The sequence below is a fragment of the Molothrus aeneus genome, chromosome 2, assembly GCF_037042795.1.
Source record: "Molothrus aeneus isolate 106 chromosome 2, BPBGC_Maene_1.0, whole genome shotgun sequence".
Classification (NCBI taxonomy): Eukaryota; Metazoa; Chordata; class Aves; order Passeriformes; family Icteridae; genus Molothrus; species Molothrus aeneus.
In genome coordinates, this window is record NC_089647.1 from 55,713,273 (window position 1) to 55,731,071 (window position 17,799).

At 39.5% G+C, this 17,799-nt stretch overlaps 1 protein-coding gene across 4 annotated transcripts in view; it reads left to right on the forward strand.

The window, feature by feature from the left end:
- The window catches only part of ENOX1 (ecto-NOX disulfide-thiol exchanger 1), a 361,156-nt gene that overhangs the window by 198,707 nt on the left and 144,650 nt on the right, over positions 1 to 17,799 (forward strand). Inside the window, exon 4 of one of the 4 annotated variants that reach the window (XM_066545023.1) lies at positions 12,131 to 12,241. The exons of the other annotated variants lie outside the window; for them this stretch is intronic. The gene's annotated coding sequence lies outside the window, so the exon portion shown is untranslated. The remainder of the gene's footprint in view (positions 1 to 12,130; positions 12,242 to 17,799) is intronic. 4 annotated transcript variants of the gene reach the window in all.

Consider the following 17,799-nt stretch of genomic DNA (forward strand, 5'->3'; position numbering starts at 1 on the left):
ATTCACAATGGCACTGAGACAACAGAGTCTGTTGGGTGTTGTTTGTTATCTTCAGCTGTTATCTTCTGCAGATTTGTGGAGCTATGTCTTTGGCACGGCATGCCTTTGCAATAGCTTTGCCACAAAAGGTTTTTGACAAAAAAGAGTTTTGAGGAAAGACGTAAATGTTATCTTCAGGATCTAAATGTTGTCCTCAGCTGTCTAATGGGGGTATAAGGAAGCCTCCTACCAGATGTGTCTTGCAAGGGGAAAGTAATAGGAGAGGGAATATCCTAATATCCTACTTGGATACTAGGGGGAGAAAAACCCAACCAAAAAAACAAATCACAGTAATATAATCAAGCATTAGAGCAGGTTGCATGTGGAGATATTCAAACCTGACAGTCTTGAGCAATCAGATCTGACTTGGTCACACCTAGAGCAGGGAATTTTACCAAGTGACTGCCAAAGATGCCCCCCAGCCAATGCTGTTTTGTGCTTCTATGAATTCTGTTATTTTTATGTAGTTTGCTGTTTTCATCTAACTCTTAAATAAAGGAAAAATATTCTGTCTGTTTTCAGAACATACTGGGTTTGCTCTCATTTACTTACACAGATGAGAAATGGAAAGGTTGCTAAAGAAATGATTCAGTGAACTGCAAAACCATATACTTCTCTCTGGAACCATGCATTTTATACATTTGGTTTATAATACCCAGTAGAAAACATGTGCTGAGAGCTCACTGATTTTATGAGCTGAAATATCTGTATCCATGAATGAGATTTATTTGCAGTGTTTTCCTCTCTTTTCTTTTTAATGAACAAAACAAATGAAAGTATTCTGTGGTTGTTTGGAATATTAAAACATGCCCGCTTTCATACTGAAAATAAGATCAAGTCTAATAAATGTAATTATTACCACTCATAGGTCTGCTTTTCCATATAAATGTAATAATTTCTTCTTGCTGTTTTAATAATCTACATCTTACAGGATTCATGTCTTTTGCACAGTGTGCTTTTGCAATACTTTTGCCCCAAAAGATTTTCCTTGTGAAGTTAGTATAAAAACTCTTGTCAAAAACTGAGAATTAGAACTGGTTCTGTTTGAAATGCACTTATGTTTTAAGGAATTTTTCAATGAAATAAACCAAGCATGCCTTTGCAAATTAAGAAGTTACACATTTCTCCTAGAAATTTCTTTTTTCCATTTTTAAGTAGAATTTATGAACTTTTTAAAAAGCTGCAACATGAAATGTACTCTGAGCTGAAGCTCTGGTCAATAAATTTGGCTTGATTTAGGGTGGTAAAACAAACTTTGTATGTCAGAATTTCTTATAGCATGGAAGAATGATCTCTTATTTAGCACACAATATATTTCATAGTACATTACAGCGAAGGATAGGATATGTTTATGGAATATGTACATATAGAATATGAAAGCTAGATCTTATATGGATGCTGTGTTTTAATTCATCTGGCAGGTAGGCCCCACACATCCCCTCACTCCTTCTCCCTGTGGGATGAGGGGGAGAATAAGATGGGTTAAAGTGAGAAAATCCTGCACTGGGATAATGGCAGTTTTACCTATTAGGTAAAGCATAAGCTGAGCACACAAGCAAACCTGAACAGGGAATCCAGTCACCACTTCCCATGGGCAGGCAGGTGCTCAGCCATCCCCAAGCAGGGCTCCATCACATGTAATGGTGACTTGGGAAGACAAATACCATCACTCCTAACATTCCCTGCTTCCTTCTCCTTCCCCCAGCTTTATATGCTGATCATGACACCGTATATTATGGGATATCTCTTTGGTCAGTTGGGGTCAGCTGTCCCAGCTGTGTCCCCTCCCAGCTCCTTGCACACTCCCAGTCACTCTCTGTTGGGGTGAGAGGCAGAAAGGCCCTGACTCAGTGTCAGCCTTGCTCAGCTGTAACCAGCACATCCCTGTGTTATCAACACTGTTTTCTCACAAATTCACAACACAGCCCCATACCTGCTACTGTGAAGAAAAATAGAAATTAACTCTATTCCAGCTAAAACCAGCTCAATGGACTTCAATATATCTGTTCTGTAATAAAAGTCTGGAAACAGGACATACCTGTCTCATGAAGGAAAATAAGAAAAAGATGAAATGTCCCTGATTTGTTAGATCCAACTGGGTTGCAATCATGACAGACACTACAGTAGCACTGCTTCTAGGTATGAAACAACCTGGGAAGTGAGTAAGGGTGCAAAACTCTAAACTGCAAAGGAAGTTTACATTTTTTCCTAAAGCTGGTTATATCTCAATAAATGTTTTTGTCCTTCTCTGAAAAACAGAGTAGAAACTAGCGCAGAATCAGAGTAGTTTACCACAAATATCATATATGGGGTTTTTCTGCCTACCACATCATCTTATGGTTATTGTTGAAACATCTGGCTTTACAACTAGCAGTTTATTCCCTTTCATTTGGGACAGATCTTGCACAGTTCTGCCTTCCTGGGAAAAAGTAAAGAAATCCTGTGAAAACTGATGTTCTTGTAAGAAACATGTACAGTAAAGACCAGATGGATTTCATCAGTATTATTTACTTAGCCAGCAAGGGCTGTTTATCAGTACAATATACAGATCATTGTAAGCTTATAAAAGACAATGAAAGAGTTGTGACCAAATCAGTTGTTTCACTCTTACTTTCTGAACATTGGCTTTCTTGGCTACTGAATAAAGCTTTTGAGGAATAAAGCTTTGGCATCACAAACCAGAATATATTGTATAGTTTAATGGTAAGCAGCCAAGATTGTAATTTTTGAGAGACCAAAACAATTTGTCTTCTTCCATGAAAGTTTCCTGAAGCATTTTCATGACAAAAGCATTGATGTTTTACACACACAGGTTACTCTCGGGCAAAGACTGCTTTAAATTGTATTTCATTTTCAATAGTTTTTCCATTACCTACTTGTTGAGCAAAAAATAGGCACAATTAATTTTTTTTGCTTAGAAATATCTAATACCCTAAGTATCTATATGCTTTAATCTCCAAGAAACCATTGCAGAGAATTGCAATATTCTCAAAATGTTGCCATTAGGATAGATGATGGTTGACACGTTCATTAAGACATAATTGATTTCCAAAAGATTTAGATTCCCTTTGAAAGGCTTTTTTTTGGCCCCATATTAATGAGCAGCAAACTTCAGAAGAGATGCACTCGTGCAAGCTTTTAGTTACACACAAGCATATGTTCTGTGTGAGTTTAAGTAATACTTGTATAAATGTGTATGCCTCCCAAAGAGGCAAGCAGAGAGAATCTTTACACGTGAAGTGGAAACATAAAACAATAGCTAGGAAAACACCATCTAATTTAATGCACAGTGAGGCTGGGAAATTACTGTCGAGTAAGTGTCATGTAAGCTTGCAATGCAGAGCTAAACCTTGCAGAAATGTGTGAAGAGAACTCAGATACAAAATCAAGAAAAACATCTCACTTCTATCCCTGGTTTGCTTGTCAGGATGTCCTCCTTTCCCTTTTCTTGCTGCTATTTTACAAGAAGTATCTGCTTTCTAGAGGATGGGGGAAGTTCAGCTATAGTGAGTGTGAGGTTTTCTATCTGCTTTTGTAAAATCTACTAATTCTTTGGATTTGATAATCATCTCTCTATTATCTGGTCTTTGCTTTTCTATAGAGTTAAATTCATTCTACTGCTTGTTCTTCAGCTGCAGTGCAAGCTAGCAGTTTGTTCTCAGCACAGACCTCCTTAGCACACCCATGGTTCAGGAGTAACCTTCCAAAACTATATGTGTGTAGTGTATTTATATGACTTCTGTCACATGCCATGGAGTTCCTTCTGGGGTCCAGCACTGCCTTTCAGGAGGAAGACAGCTACAGATTCTTATTCTGGGGCCACAGTTTCATCATGGCAAGTGGCTGCTATGGTGTTAGGAGTACTCAGCACACCTTGACTTGTTAGAGATGAGTGCTTTGTAACAAGAAATTGCAGTGCCGGAGAGCAAATTAGTGATTGATGTAAAATGGAGACTTCTAGATTGTAATTGTGCTAGCAAGATATGAGACAAGGTTTAAAGTACAATTTTAACAGTATTTAATTAAGTGAAACAGTAGATTAACCACCACAATCCTAACTAAACTCATATAGAAGAATTGCGAAGTATAAATGCTCATTTTTGCTAAGCTGCCTCTACCATCAGTGACTGACTTAGAGAGGGTGTGATTGACTTGAAGCTGATTTAAAATGGCTCAATTTAAAAACTAAATTTTAAATCTTTTCCAATTGTTCTTCTTTAATGCAGGCAGGGAATGGTGACTCATTTGTTCAGCATTGCATGGTTCACTGGGTGGGGAGAAAATGACATATTTTATCTGGTCACTGAGATCTTACCGTGTCATTTCACTTGTGTGTAGCAATTAAAGCAAAGCAAATCACTTACCTGACAAATTTAGTCTGTTGTTCTTTCAATGGAAGTATTATTACCTCTAGTTTATATCTGAGTTGCCTGATGCCAGGTTTCTCTCATCACCTCAGTTGCTGACAAACTGTAATTAGGTATCCTCGTGCATGGTGCTAGATGAAGAAGTTGCAGGGAACTGGTGCAGCTCCTTTACAGTTTGTTTAATTAACTTTGTGTGCTCGATCCAAAAGATTTGGGGAGCCTGGCCTCCCTTGCTTTGTCAAGCTGTGTAAATCCCATATCAATCATACCCCCTATTCTGGAAACAAACAGTGGAGCATACAAGCTTTGAATTTGCATGGCTCTTTGTAGGAAGCAAACATAAAAGGATCTTGTATTCAGCCACAGCACATTCATTGTTATTTTGAAGTGAATATTTATAACTTTCTTTTTACTATTAGCCTGACACCATGAGCAATTACAGCAGTATTCAGCTAAATCTGCCCAGCCTGTGCCTGGTCAGAACTTTCTTTCCCTGTGTTTCTAATACATTTCCTATGCACTATTTTGTCCTTAATGCCTTTATAGCTTGTTTATTGGAAACAGGTTTTTAATTATTTTTCAGCAGTACTGGAGACCTGATTTAATGAGCAATTGTTAGATATACTAGGGAGACACATTCACCTGATTAATGTGATAGTTAACTGAGCAACAAAATTGCCTCATGAAGAAGCAGCTGTACACAGAGTTGAAGCAGTAAAAAAGTTTGAGGGAATGTGAAGAAAATATTTGAGGAGAGATAATTTAAAATAGGATACTGAGCAAGTTGGAGGCCAAGTATAAATACACAGTGTTGGCTTGCTGGTTGGTTGGTTGGTCTGTTAGTACGTGCATGTGTGCACACTCATGCCCATATTTGTTAGGAGACAGTTTATATAGGCTTGACTGAAAGATACTGCATTGGATTGTTGGGATGTTCAATGGCTGTAGAAAAAAAATGAGGAGGATGGGTCTTTCAGGTGTGTGTTGGAGATGAAACTGTGCTGCAGCCAATGCTTTTTTATGGCATTCAATGTTGTCCAGCCTCAGTGCTAATGTGTGCTTTTGGAAACAAGTCTGTCCTTTAAGAAATGGATCTTTTCTCAGAGAGAGGAAGGCAAGAGAGAAGAAGTTTGACATTCTTTGGTTGTCAGAGCTCACACTGGGGTATTTCTTGTGTTACTGACTGGCTCCTATCAGCACCACTTGCATTCTTAGTTTGGAAGTTTGTGGTCAGCTTAAAGGATCAGACTAACATGATCACCACAGAATTTTAGTACAAGATTGTTCCACTCATGCATCTCAATGTCATCTTCCCTCCTCTTTGCAAGCAGCGTTTGCAAAGGACGATGATACAGTGGTAGCCCAGTAGAATCTCATGACTAGATCATCAAGTTCCATTCCTGCAGAGGGCTGTGGCATCCGTGGAGAGAAGGGTCCACAGGAGGGACACAGGGTGCCCTGAGGCCAAAAAGTGGTAGCAAACAGGTAGAAGAGGAGAATTAAGTATGAATGCTAGAGGAAACACAGCCTAGCTAGTTTCTCTCATGTAGTTCCCAGCTTGGCTTGTATGATGGGTATCACTTTACAAGCTTGAAAATACAGAATGTTTCAAAGTCATGGTATGTTATAAACCATCCCACTCACAAACAGACTGGACCCCTTATGGCCTAACATAACCTCTCTGGTTTCAAGTTAGGGCTGGTGGCTTTGTGTTCCTGCTCACTCATATACTAGTGAGGGAAAGAATTTTTTTTTTCCAAAAGGAAAAGTGAGCTTTTTGTATGGGATGTCTTATTCCTTTTCACATGATTAAAACAGATGAGAGCTGTATAGATTATAAAGAACTCACTCTGGGAAAATGAACTGACTTTCCGTGCAGTTGCTGTGGGAGCATGGATTAGGGAGCAGACTGATAAGATGCTTTGCCAAGATCAAATCTAAGTGAAAGTGAGCTGGACACATTACTGGGATTATGAGAGATTTGAAGAAAATAGAGAAAAATGAGAAGGCAATTAACACACACCTGTTTGGAAGAGCAAAATGCTCCTATGAGTGTCAAACTCTCTGCCCCACTTTAAGTGGTTCAGCTCCTCTCAGTTGTGACAAGTAACTTGGACAATTCTTTGCAAAACATTTTTACTTCCTTGCCTTGATAACAGGATAGAAATATAAATCGCTTTACTTATGATTAGAATGCTTCTTTCAAAGCCAGGAGGGTTGGACAATCAGAGTAGAATTGAGCAGATCTGGATTAATTTCAAATTCTTGTCATAGCTTTGCCTTAGAAGATTTTTAGCAGATTTTAACTTTTGGGGTTTTTCTCTGCACCTCATTTATTCATGTTGTCTGAAAAAAGGAGAGAATGATCCTTATGTTCCATCCATGCCTTACCAGTTTAGCTGGTGGGATTTCTGGGGCTCTGCATGTCTGTGCCCTGGGTCAGCAGTCTTCCATCCCTCTCAGACCACACCTCTGCTTAGGAAGTTTTTGTCTTTCCTGGCTTGAAAGGAAAGTTCTCAGTGATCCTTTGATTTGGGCTGTACTTGGCTTTTGTTATTTTTATATGGTGTGATCTTCAGACCTCCTGTGTGGAGGACCCATGGTGATGCTGGAGCCAGCGGGGTGGCTGTGCAGGGCAGCTCTGAGCATGGCAGTGCATCTTGGGGAGCCTGAAACAGGTCACAGTTCCACAGTCTCACTGGGCTCCTGCCTCATCTCTGCCTGTTCAGCAAATGCTTTAAACATAAACTTGTTCCAGAGTGTTTTGCTACAGATGGGTGATCTCCAAAATGTGCTGATGTGCTCTGCTAGATAAGGATCAGGATTTCTTTCTGGAATAACTCATTACAGGACAGACACACTGGCATTGCCTGCATTTCTAGGTAAAAGGCTTGATACTTTGCTATTTATGTTGCAGCCAAAGTAGACAAAAGCAGAACATACTTTTAAAATTGTTTCCTGGCATATAAATAGAGATTATGTAGTGTTATAATTTGCCCATGTATTATATTTTAATGCTATCAAACTAAGCTATATGATGGCAACCACTCCTGCTAATCTTGCATTCTTTATTCTTCAAACCCAACAAAAGTCATCTGTTGAACTCAACACTGAGTTATTGAGCCCAATTTTTGGTTGTTTTATTGTGTTTTGTTTGATTGATTGGTTTGGGTTTTGGGATTTTTTTTGTTTGGTTTAATTTTCCTTATTTAAAAAGCAATCAAGGTAAGAGATTTGAAGTGGTGTGATCACGTGTTCCAACAGAACAGAGTTGTTCTCCTATTTCTCTGCAGAGCGTTCTCCTATTTTTTATGAAGACCATCCTAAAAAAACTGCTGATTAAAAAAAAAAAAAGGCAAATAATATATTATACTATCACCTTTGAAAAATTTGGGAGTTCAATTTAATTTAACAGCTGGACATTTATATGTCTCTGAAACTTGTCATAAATCTAAGACTGTGCAGCTAATAAACAGCAACAGGAAAAGTGGTCAGTCCAAAGTACACGCATTCAGAGCATCCTGGCCTGCCTGTATCAACTTCTGTATAACCACATATGGAAAACTGTCAAGCCTGGACTTCTAAAATGCCTGAGATAGAGCAGCTTTTGAAGCAAAAGCAGCAGCCAAAGTTTGTAAAAGCAACTGTCTAATTCACGTGTGTTTATACACACATGCATATATATGTATTTACAAGCTGTATGATATGTATTCACACCTGATACAGAAGAATGAATGGCAAAAGTGGTGTACAGTTCCTTTCTGAAGAACTGTCTGCCTTCACTGTTCACCCCTCTTCCCTCACCCTTGTCCTCAGACTGACCAGTCACGTTTGCAGAGCTCAAGCCTTCACTAGCTCACGCTAAAAGGAAAACTTGGCATGATTTCCTTTTTTGCAACTGGGGCCCTTTCACTAATTTGCTTGACACAGATATGGTCCTGAGGAGTCCCTTAAAGGAATTTAGATCCCTCCCTACCACTGTCGTCCCTTGTCTTTTGTCCAGGTGCACACACTGCCACTGTCTCAACAAAGTGGGTTCTTTTGTTTGTTATATTTTAATTCCCAGGACCCAAATATTAACAGTTCTCGTAGGAGGCACATAACAGAAATGTATTTGCCAAAATGGCGCTGCCTCTTTCCTTGGATATGGGAAAGCATTTTGTGGAAATGGGAAAACCAAATGAAAAAAGCCTGCCAGTTCCACACACCTCCTGTCTGCGAGCATCTCCACCCTGGGTACGTGGGCTGTGTTACTGACTCAGGGGAATGGGTTTAGAGGAGCCCTTTGTTGGAATATTGGCAGCACATCACTGGGCTTGCCGTTGTTGCAGATGGAGCAACTTGCCAAACAGATGGATTCTCAGTTTTCTCAAAGAAAGGGAAGGTACTTGATGTACCACGGTGGGAAAGAAGGGAGGGTATTCCAGGCAGATGGAAAGGCAGGAAAGAAGGCACGTTCTGTGCTTTTTGGGGCACTTGGAACCTAGCAATCTCTTTCTGGCAAACTTGGGGAAGCATAAGCACAGCACTCTGTGAGAGGGCAAAGGGACTGTAACAGATGTGGAGGAAGTTATTTGCACAGAAGCAATGAAAATGGAGGCTGAGACTAGAAAAAGCCAGAGTGTATAACTGAGTATTATGTGCTAGGTATGGAAAGTGCTCCTGCCCTTCAGTATTAGAGGTGCACTCTATTAAAGCACAGGACTAGTGCCAGAAGAGCATAACTGGAAGAGAGGACTGATTAATATTTTAAGATCTATTGTGTTGTGGAAGAGGCTAGAGATAAATATCATCTGCCACTGTGAAGCCAGCAATCCCCAAGTTTCTGCAGTGTGTGCATTGGTTTTGTGATGGCACAGTTTGTTCAGTGGCTTGGATACTGTGTGGCATCTTTTCTCGTGCTGGTCTTTCTCCCCTCCCCATCTTACCTCACTTCCATCTAAATTGTTGGGGCAGGATCAGTCCTGTACCCAAGAGCCTGTAAATCTGACTTGAAATCATGTTGTCTGATCCAATATTTACTGCTAAAGTCTTCATGCAATTGCCAAAAGCAGTAGGCATGAATGGAAAGAAGTGATCATACTTTGGTGTTTTATGTTAACTCACTAAAACTTTTCAGTCACTTCATACACAGACATCAGAATTAGCAGAAATATACTTGAAATATCATTGTATCATTTATGATTTACTAACAATGGAATTTTGCTTTATTTTTAACCCTCAGCTTAATTGGACAATTTCAGCATCTTAGAATGCAGACATTAAAGCTGTTTAGCTATAGTAAGAATGCCAAAGGCCTTGGAAATCAAGATTTTCCGGGAAATGAATGTGATAAAGAGCAAAAATGTTATTTCCAAGTGTGATTCACTGCTGAAAGCAGCTATGCAAAATTATCACTTTCTTAAATAATGGCTTTGGCTTTTGTTCATAGTCAGGTGTCTACAGCAAAAGAAATGTCTAAAGTATTTTTATGAAAAATAAAATTGCCTGGATTACATACCCACTTTTGCATCAATTGTGCTCAATTTTGCAGGACTGAATTATCAGGGAGGCTATAAGATAAAATGAACAAGGAATCCCATCACTGAATTTTAGTATGAGCATTTTTCATATTGTTGTGTCTGGATCTCTGCCAAGTTTCAGCCCCATAATAAATTAAGTCCAACCCACACAAAGTAAGGAAATAAAAAAGAAGGGAAAACAACCCAAAAACTTCTACAAGGCAAAAAGACTAGGCATTTTTTATGGGAAAACCAGTGGCCAAGAATAATTTATTGGTAAAGTAATTATCTAAAAAGAGAGTGGGCTCTTCTCTCTAATTGGAAATGATAACATTTTCCAGCCTTACTAAACACAGCAGAGGATCATCATTTTGCTTCACCAACCTGGTTAAATTAAAGTTGAGAAGTTGCTTTCCTCTAGTTTTATTTCTCCTGACACCCAATACTGTAATTGAGCCCACTTCCCTTTATTTATGGCAAAATCTAATCTGGCTGCCACAGGACCTGTGAAAATCATGGAGGTGATGTGCCAGGTGATGAGCCAGGGTCTGCTTTCTGCATTGTATGTCTGCCTTATTTAATCTCTAGTCACCCTCAGATAATAAATATTTCATATGTTGGACAGGTGAAAGGTTTATTCAGCTGCAGATCTGCTTCCACAGCAACTGATTCTTCTCATTTGAACAGTTTAAATGTGTTGAAAACAGAGCTTGCTTTCTATTTTTCTCCAGTGTGTTTTTATGTGTAATGTATTATTTGTTTTCTCCCTCCTGTCCCTCCTACAAGTAGATACAGAAAAGCCGACAGCATTAACAAGTAATTCTAAACAATTTATAACCCAAACAAATTCTCTCTTCCAGTCAAAATGGGATGAAAAATGTCATTTCATTTGACAAGCACAGAGTAAATATCTAGAGATATGAAATTGCCCAGGTTAGCATCTATAAATACTCTGTATGCAAAAAAATGCATGCAATCACAGTACTACTTTATGCTTTACAGTATATTTCTCCATTGCTACTGAGTGTTTCCTCAATACCATTGTTCACCAATTCAGTTAATAGAGTTGGGTTTGAATTTGGGTTTTTCTGGGGGGAAGGGGAGGCAGTATCCCAGGTCTTTCTCTAAGAAAGGTTTCCTTCTCTAAGGAAAGCTGCTGGCAAAAAGCCAAAGAGAAATGTCTGCAACCATATCTGATTTCTGCCAATGTTGGTGCTTGTGACGGATCTTCTGGAGCACGTCTGCTGCATCCTTTGCATGTTGCAGCAGAAGGAGCTCTTTGGAAGCATAGCTTAGCTCATTCTTCCTCTGCACATTTCACATGTAGTGGGCAGCTGCTGTCCCTCTTGCTCTCAGGCCATCCTCACATCTGGACTCTCTGACACAGGGCACGCTGTGCCCCGTGCCCACCCCCATACCTCTGTCTGCAAACATGGCTGGTGGCTTCACAAAGCACTTCCCTTGCCTGCCTGCTGAGTCAATTGTGACTTGGTGCAGTGGTGAAATTTTGGTAGATAGGCTCCAAGGAAAGGGACTTTCCCTCTACCATCTCCTGTCAGGCTCAGAGACACTTTTCCTTGCATCTGACCATCTGTGTGGATGTTCCCTTGATGCAGTTATGGCAGAATGGGGACATTATTCCATAAGGCACACAGCTGTCTTAGGAAATAAGCTAGAGAACACATCTCAGGGTATGATTTAGGAGTTTCAGATGTGATGGAGAACCATGCATAGGTGGCTTATTTGATCTCTGTCCTTCTTCTATTTACTGTATAGGTTCCTAGTGATGCTGTATTTGGGAATTAGGACGTTCTAGATCGGTTTGGAAAAACTGACATGACATCATGCACAACTGCTATTTTGGCTTTAGGGGAAATGGAAAATGGGTACAGCCTTTGATAGGTGTCTGTGCCTGGTAGCTCTGTGGCAGATCCCCCTGTTAGAAACAATTGAACTGTATCTGACCTTGCAGCCCTCTCCCTTCTGTTTCCAGGCATATAGATTTTAGCCAGCAGGTCTCTGGTTAACCCCTCCTCAGTGTTGTTTATTTCCTGCCACTCCGCAGACACACCACTGAGCATTAAGTATGTGAACTCAAAGACGCTCCCTCTCTCCTGAATGGTCTTAATAGCAAACAGTCACGAGCTGGGCTTCTCCAGGCAGAATTTCTACCTAAGAGACATAGGTTCCAGGAATATATGCCCTTTCTCTCACCCTTTTCAGACTTCATTAAAAGCATCCACTTCAAGAAACTACAACTGTGTTTATTCAAGCTTTGAATTTGGAAGTCGTGCCGGGATCCCTGCCACAGCACGCTTGAACCGTGAAACCCAGGTCAGTTCCATTTTTTGGTTTTCATGTACTGGCAATGTACTGCAGCTGCTTGAGCTACCAGCTCTCTGTGGAAGCAATGCTTCTTTTAACATGCAGAAAACATCATATTTGATTTTATAACCTTACCTCTTGTTGTAGGTTTCGGGTTTTTTTGTACTACTAAACAAAATGTCAGGGTGGCATGTCAGTGAACATAATGCATTCAAAAAGAATCGTGCTGACAGGCTTGAAAACTAAATGCTCTCTTTTAAACAGGCAGGAACGGCTCTGATTTTCCTTCCTGCCCACCAGGCTATACTTGGACTTGAGAAGAGAGCTGTGCTTCATCTCCCTGTTGCTCTGTCACTGTGATTCTGGCTATTGCACTATATAATGCAATCTTGGGTTGTGAGATATGACCAGTTTCAGTCAATGTTCGCTGAGGTTGACTTTGTGACTCAAAGGCTACTGACTCAATAGCCCATTAGTTTTGTCAGTGAATCAACCCTTTCTCTCTCTTCAAGCCTTCTCTGGTGTTGAGGAGTTTGTGGGTTTTGTGTATTGCTAGGGAGAAGGATGCTGGGTTGGGTATTGCACTGAATGGAGCTGGAGGGGTGCTACTAAGTTTGCGTGAGGCACTTTCTGAAAAGTGCCTTATTTTTATTAATAATTCTACTCTAGAGCTCAGATTTCAAATTCACACAGAATTTGCATTTCTGAAACTTCATATGAGTAGTCTTTCACTGCAAGATGGATTTGCAGAGAGAAAATCAAAGTTAACAAAATTTGGTACCTGCAATGTTTGTTTCCCCCAAATGTGCATTGGAAAACTTTGTTTGAAGGCACAGTACTGTTTGTCTGCTTATTGGGAAAAGATCTGGAGGCAGCAGTGCTTTATGCAAGTAAATTTGCTGGTGTTTGACTCGTGGTTCTGCCTTCCCTTTAATTCCTGTGCCCTGATCCCTAGTGATTGTATGCTTTGATGTTGCTAGAGTGCTCTTGGAGTAAGTGCTCCTCTCAGTGAAAGTCACGCTGCTGCCATTTTTTAATGTTTCATACAATGGTGAAGAATAATCTGGAATACACCCAAACATGGGCATTTCATCACCGTGAAGCCTGCAGTTAGGGCCATTGTCCCATTCAGTCACCAAATAAGAGTCTGGAGAGCAAATACCATGTCCAGCTCCACATCTTCTCTGGCTCTTCCATGGTATGTTCAGTTCCTCTGCTTCTAAGCATACTTTCTTTTTTTCCAACTTTTTTCCTTTCTGCATTTGTTCCTTGTTTAATTATTTTAGGTCAAGTCTGCAACAGCTGGACAGAATGCATTAAAGACAAAGGTCTGTGATTTTCCTGTGGCAGAAAAATTTGTATAAAAAGATAAATATCTTTTTGGGTGTTATATTTGTCTAAGACAATGGGAAGATAGGTTCTGAGTGGCTGGAAATGTTGTAACTGCACTATTAATGTTTAATTACTATTGGCAGCCAAGAAATGCCTTTCTGGATTAACCAGACACTCAGCTTCTGAGATGTGCATAGGTGCAAGAAAGTGATAAAGCTCATGAAACCGCACCTCTGGGAACATGTAATGGGATCTTTCTTGTGATATGCAAATTATGCTGCCAAGTTGCTGTGTAAACAATTCATGGGAGATGTAGGGAGAGGTAGTTAAATAACTGGATCACATATCAAAGATAAAATCTATCACTGGGAATGGAAAAATGTGTTAAAATAGTGATTTTGCTATTAGAAATAAATAAATAATGAACAGAAAAAATCTTTGCCCAAAGCATATAGCAGCACTGAAGAGTAAATAGAAAATGATTTATCACAATTGTTGCAGTTCAGAGTAAACAAGTATTTAGGAAATCAGTGTGCACAGAGTTTGTGAAAACCAAGACTTTTCCTAGTACAAGTAGTCTAGCCAATTATGCTGGTGGGTTTTTTTTTCTTTTTTTGTTTTTTTTTTTTTTGTAACTGAGAAAAGAAAAGATTACTTCGCAAATGTTAATTTGGTTACTTTGCAGGCAGAAGATATGCACTGCTTACTTTTCAGTGATAAAACCAATCCCGTCATTTCTATTCTGGGCATGAGCAAAGATCTCAGGCAGCCCAGCAAAACGTATTTCAGGGTCATATATAGCCATAGATCAATGAGTGTGAGCAAACTGTATTGACACCAGCAGAAGCTGAGCTCATGCCTTCAGCCTGAGTTTCTCATTTTTGTATTTTACACTGTATGAGGAAAGGATTCCACATAATAGCACTCCTCCAATAAATCAAAGATTACTCTTTCACAAATGATACTGAAGCCTTCATTGATTCTCTGTCCAACTTCACTGTTCTTCCACAGAGGTCAATTCCTGTAGCACTTGTCTTCCTTCAGCCTTTTCCTATATCTGCTGTTCATTTAGGCTCTGATGTAGCTCAGTTGAAGCCCAGTGAGAAGCCTCATATCCCTCCTTAGAGGGAACTGCAACATGTGCTAGAGTCCTAGGGGGGGCCAGCAGCAGAAAATTTAAGAAGGCAGCAGGGAATATTAAAGCATCATGAGTCAAGGGAAATGGTTTTGACCTGCAACTTTCTTTTGTTTTGCTTTGTAGCAGGAATGATACTCTAGATAGAGTTGTACAGTCACAATAAACAGATCCCACATTCAACAAATGTATTGAATTCTGTTCTATGTTTAATCACCAACAGAAACTATGTCAGATGATCTTCCACCAGGAACAATATCTCCTAATTAACAGTAATTAAGGTATATTATAACTACAGGATATGAAACTAGATGGATCTGTCTCTTGACATTTCATATTTGGATTTTTTTTTTCTGCTAAGTCTCTTAATATGCTCCAATTAATGCTAACAGAGGCCAGGCCATTCTCAGTGATGGATCTGCATACGTGAATCTTAGTACCACTGAGATGAGATGAAGCATGAATCTTTCCATCATTAAACTCCCCTTAGAAACATGAATGAATTCCAATTAAACTGAATTTACTAGCAGAAATGTTGATTATGAGGAAGCTAAGGGTCAAAGCTTTGATTGTGTTATCCTGTAAAGTGTAAAAACCTGTACCAGACATGACAGGAAAGTCGGGTGGCCTGTCTGCAGAATCTTCAGAAGTTCTGTAGCCGTTCATAGCAGGTATGGCATTTCTTTTCATTCACTGAGAAGTCATACAAAACTGTTTTGTTCAGGCCCTATTTGAAGGAGCAGATTTTTAATTTTAGTGCCCCAAAAAGGTTTTATCATTCAGCAAATTATTGCTTCTCTTTCTGCACTGTGACAGATACCCAGTCTTCACCAACTGATAAGCATTTGGAAACCTAATCAGTAGTAAAGCTGAGGTATAGTATTTGTGTAGATAGCTTAACAATTAAGATGCTTAAACTATTCCTGAATGAAAGGAAATTGCCATCTTTAAAGAGAGAATTTCCTAGCTCAGGCATTTCTGGCCGTGTAATTAAACTAAATACACCACTTCCTTGCCCCTAGCCACAGTTGTCCTAAAGAAGATTAACAACACTGAATTTCTACCCAGGCTGAAATCTTGTTTGTACCCTGAAATATGGACCCTGAAATAACGTGACAGTGTACTACAACTCCATCTGGTGACTCCTCCCAAACTCAGTGATGCTTCATTGTGTGCCAGTGATGCCCTTTGCAGTATCTCCAATCCATGGGACTCAGATCATTATTTCAGAAATGAGTACAAAACCACAAACCAGGTTTCTGCAGAGTTTACTATGGTGTGAAGATATTTGTCTGAAGTAATCTATTAAATGTCATAGAGCATATGCAATCAGATCTTGCATAAAACACTGGGGGAAAAAAAGATGAAAAGCCTGTTTTCCACACTATTCCACTGAGCAACTCTATGATGATCTGGCCTTAATTTCAGTGATCTACTGTATTTGTGATTGCATAACATAATCATGTTCCTGGGATTGTTATTTCTTTCTGTCATTTATTTTTAGCTACCTCAGTTCTCTGCAACTTCTTGAAGAAAATATTTTTTAGATTTACTTGAATTGTGTTCTCAAGGACAATTGTAATTCACCTTATCTGATTGAGAAATAGCATGATTACAAACTTTTAGTTTTCTTTTAACTACCAGTAAATATATTTTTAAAGTCTCATATTTTGCCTGCATCTTACATGCCCACACTTGCTTGATCACATGCAGGAAATATTTTTGTACACTGGTGCTTTGCATGACTATGAAAGGAGCTGTAGATAGAACAAGATGAGATACAGGCTGTAATTTACACCTGACAGAGTGTGAATTTCATTGCAAGTGCTTTTAAAGGAAACTTGCTATTTTCTCCACATTCAGATAAACAGTAATTCCATAGGAAAATGTGATAATTGAGTTTGTTTTGTTTGTTTTGTTTATTCCACTCTGCTTTAGTATTGAATTTATGGGGAAAGAATATTCCTCAACCTGGTGCAATCCTGTGTTTTCTGCAGGCCCGGGTCATGGTCCTGTGATGCTGGACATACGCCATTATCAGAGAACAGCCTGACTAGGCAAGATTAATAAAGTCTGGGATAAAGAAAGTATAATCAGACCATTTCATGGGTGGGGGATCAAGGTATAGATGGTTTAAATTACTTGCCAAAGGTGTGTTACAGAGCTATATGCAGAACAGGGATCTCCTGGATCCCTGTCAAGTTTCTTTTTCATTTCTAGAGAACTGAAGACCTGTATTTGTTTTGGCTGAATTTCAGTTTGGATAAGTTGGAGGACATTTGGAGGCAGAAGGGCTCTATTAAGTCTTTCCCACCAAAAGAAATATTAGTAGACAATGAAAAGAATAACAAATAGGATCCATTCAAAGTGCTTCACTTGCCATTGCTCTAAGCTTCAGGCAAGAAAGTACATAGAGGTCATTTAACCTGACCACTTATATATCAGAAGCTGCTAAGGTCACTTAGGCACTCCTAAATTAAACCATATATTTTAGACGGAAATATAGTGGTCTCACAAAGCATTTTCCATTCAGACCATAAATTCCAAGGACAGGGCTTTGTCCTCTGCAAGTATCTGCTTTGCACTTCCTGTAGTATCACCTGGATAAACAAGGGCAGTTCATGCTCCTGTTAGTTTAATCTCTTGCATCATCACCGTTATTTTGATTAATTTGATACCTCAGAGCTTTAAAGAACAAAGAAACCATTAACAGCACGGGCAGAGATGGTGTCAAAGAGGCCTGGACACTGACCCTGGCGCTCTGTTCTCCTCCTTGTGTGCCAGAAGAGCTCTGTGCTGCTGTAGGGAGGGTAGTGAGTGGTGGCCATCCAGCTACACTGATGGAAAGCTGATGGAAACTGCTACACCCCAGAGCTCTCTACATGGGCCATGTCCTCTGCACATTCAAGGGGTGAGTCAAGATTGACTCCAAGAGAGCATGGTACATAAATTTTCTGGATGACGATATAAACCAACAAGTCAAAAGCCATGAGATGCCATATTCATAGCTACAGGCCAAATGCTTTATTCATAATGTTGCAGTGAAAGTATTAACATTGCATTTGTTTAAAAAGTAACTGGGAGGCCATTTGTGACCCTT